This window comes from Etheostoma cragini, chromosome 7 (genome assembly GCF_013103735.1).
Source record: "Etheostoma cragini isolate CJK2018 chromosome 7, CSU_Ecrag_1.0, whole genome shotgun sequence".
Classification (NCBI taxonomy): Eukaryota; Metazoa; Chordata; class Actinopteri; order Perciformes; family Percidae; genus Etheostoma; species Etheostoma cragini.
In genome coordinates, this window is record NC_048413.1 from 5433889 (window position 1) to 5437262 (window position 3374).

General features: G+C 39.4%; 1 long non-coding RNA gene across 1 annotated transcript in view; it reads left to right on the forward strand.

The window, feature by feature from the left end:
- Window positions 1–3374, forward strand: part of LOC117947717 — a 16736-nt gene that overhangs the window by 357 nt on the left and 13005 nt on the right. The window contains exon 2 of the long non-coding RNA XR_004657307.1: window positions 2227–2230. This is a non-coding gene — a long non-coding RNA (uncharacterized LOC117947717). The remainder of the gene's footprint in view (window positions 1–2226; window positions 2231–3374) is intronic.

The following is a 3374-nucleotide window of genomic DNA, read 5'->3' on the forward strand; positions in this document are numbered from 1 at the left end:
GAGTTACTGTCCCCAGGGACAATATCATCTTTACCGCCAGAGAGCAGCGGGGTGCTGGCTGCTCGTTGGCCGGCTGTCTCAGTTTTGCCCCCCCCATCCTTGTTAAGTCAGCCAGCCAGAGATTTGAGCTGTAGCTGTGTAGAGACCATGGCATTTCCCAAACTGAATAAATCCCGCCCTCACTTATAAACACCAAACTGCTTTGCTAGTTCCATAGTGTTGTAACTTGACTTCTGCCGCTTTACCTGTGCTAAAATATACAATGACTGAAGAAGCCTAGTGACGAGTCCATAGCAACCAGTTCACATGTTGAATTTGTCATTAGCCAGTGTGCTTGTTGAATGATCTCAATGTTTTATTGTATGATTTCCCGTGCATAATAGTTTACTAGAGGACTAACTTAGTATTTGAAGTAATGCGCTAAGTGGACATTTAGCTTCCATGCTTATTGTGTTGCCACAATAATGTTAGTGAGTAAATCTACTGAAATGGCCCCCATAACAGTGGATTGTGATGTGTAAGATGAGAAAGCAGAGGTTAAGTTATGTCTGTCATGGTTATATAAAAACAATGGCTATCTGTAAATTTTTGCTAAGTGTAAACCAGAACACAAGGCATCAATAAATTGTTGGGGAGGGTCACACCTTGTTTCCCAATCATTTTGGAGGGTCATGGAAAAATGTATTACTGGCAAAGTTAGGGTCAAGTCTATTTGGAATAAAGAACCCAAAACTCCTACGGTACGCCCTTAAATGAAAGACCAACAGTCTCTAATTTCTTCTGCTCACTAGGTGTGATATTAGACATATCTTTCCGGGGTGTAATTAGTGGCATTCCAGTTACAAGTTAAGATGCTGTGGGAAAATATACTACAATATTTTGACTACTGTGGGAAATTGTACTTAGGAATTGTCATTATATTTAGATACTGTGAATAAACTTATGCATAAGTAAATGGAATGAAGCTCAGGTCAGATACTGAGTGAGGAGAGGAGCATGGGTGAAACTCGTCCTTTTGGTGTGTAAATAAGGGCAACATTCCTGTGTCGGGTGTAGAGCAATAAACCACATCTGGCAGGAAACCAACAGGAGAACAAAGGACAAGAGATAACACTGATAACATTAACAGCTGAATGCAGCATCCCCCTACAAGAGAGGCATTCAAAACACACACACACACACGCACACACACACACAGACACATTGAGTTAGCTGAGATAACATGGCCACCCGGCCAATAGAAACATTGTTGCCATGACGATATGAACTGCCCAGTGACGCTTTGAACCAATAGGGCTCCCTTAAGGAAGAACCCTTATATACTGTGCGTGCTTTTGTTAGAGCGCCTTTTCTGGGAACCTCTGAGCTAGTCAATTTTCCATTAGGACCGTGCACGTATAACTGCGTGGAATGTATTGCTCTGTTTTATAATAAATTATTTTTATAATTAATCAAAGCTAGAGTGATTTCTTAGCTAATTGAGTCCCGACATTTGGGCACTCCAAGTGGGATTCGTAACAATGCCATGTGTTGTTCCCTGACTTGTCAATTAAAATAATTTGTGTCAATTAAATGGGTATGAAGGAAGTCAGAACAACAAACACACACACACACACACACACACACACACACTGTTGTATCTGTCTTGTGAACAAAAACATGTAAAGATGACAGATTGTACTCTCAAGCAACATTCTTCTTGACATGTAAGAATGCATTTAGGCCACTGGAACCACACCACTATGTAAGTATAGGTGAGCTGAAGGTGTTTTAAAATACACAGATGATGCTCTGATATTGTCGTTTGCAAACATAGAGGTAGGTTTGGTTCCAGTGACCTTAAAGCGCCACTTATTTTGCTCCACCACAGTTCACTTACTCACACCACTTTGTAATAATTATACAGAGCCCCTAAGTGGTCATTAGCAACAAAAACCAAATCTAAAGATTAGTTTCATGTGGTCACAGGAAACGTTCATGTGGGCTCATGAAACTTTTGTGCAAGTACATGAAACTAAACATTAGATTTTTTGTTGTTGCTCATGTCCCCTTAGGGGCGCTGTAGAATCATGGATGAATAAGCAGGTTACTGTTATGTTAAAATGTTTGATTCCAACATTTTAATGTGACCCACGCTGGGATACAGATTATCTTCAATTTATCTCCATGGCCCGGTTTTTCAAAAGTAACCAAGAGGGATTTTGGATCACGGATCGGCTCAAATAGTATTGTTTTTGTTTTGGTATTTCACATTATAACAAAATAAATACAATTTCAGATCAGGGTTCCTCCCAGTCATGCCTCTCCAAGTATCTCCATCATTGCCCACGTGTGCGTTGAAGTCCTTAAGTGTATCTCAATGGACAGTAGCAAATAGACCAATTTGATTACACAATATGTCCCATACACCCCAATATGTCTACATCCAGCCTTCCCAGCACAGAAACCACTTCCAGAAAGTAGAAACTAAAAGTAGTATTGAAAAGCCTGTTTTACCACAAGGCAAAGAATGTTTAAATACAAACAAATAAGAACACACCCATGCCACATAGTAAGATTCCGTGAACTGTGTACCGTTATCCTAACGTTCTCTAAAAGTTACAACCTTTAGAGAACGTTAGGCGAACGTTCCGAAAACATTGCAACCTTTAGCGAACGTTAGGAGAACGTTCCCTTAACGTTGCAACCTTTAGAGAACGTTAGGGGAACGTTCCTTTAGCGTTGCAACCCTCAGCGAACGTTAAGGAACGGTCTCTTAACGTTAGAAGAACGTTTGCTGTAACCATAAACGAACGTTCCCAGAACGTTAAAAAAACCTTCCAATTAACCTACAGACAACCAAACTACAACCAAAAAAAACCTTCAGGGAGCGTTCGCTGTAACCATAAACGAACGTTCCCAGAACGTTAAGAAAAGGTTAGATTCCCCTAACCTTTAAAACAAACCAACACCCGTACCATTTGTGTGTATGTACTGTATATACACGTACACACATACAAAAGTTATATTAATAGGAATGAATGAACAGGCAAACTTGATAGCATTTCAAGACTTTAATATTCAAACAACTGAAAAAAATACAAAAAAAGATAAGGGTGTAGTGCAAGATGCATAAAGATGTGTTTGTAAAGTGTGTGCAAAATAAGTCTCTAAAAAAAATATATGTTAATAAAAAATTAAAAAGGGACTCCATGGGTTCACGGCTCAGTCCTTCTCAGCTGGCCTATAAAGATATAAACAAAAGTTAGACATGTAATACTAAGTATGAACACATTGACAAAAGATTATTTTTTGAGGAACTTGACGCAGAAGAACTTCAATTTACCGTCTGTGTGGGGCAAACTTCAGAATTTACCCAATCAAATCCTCCGCTT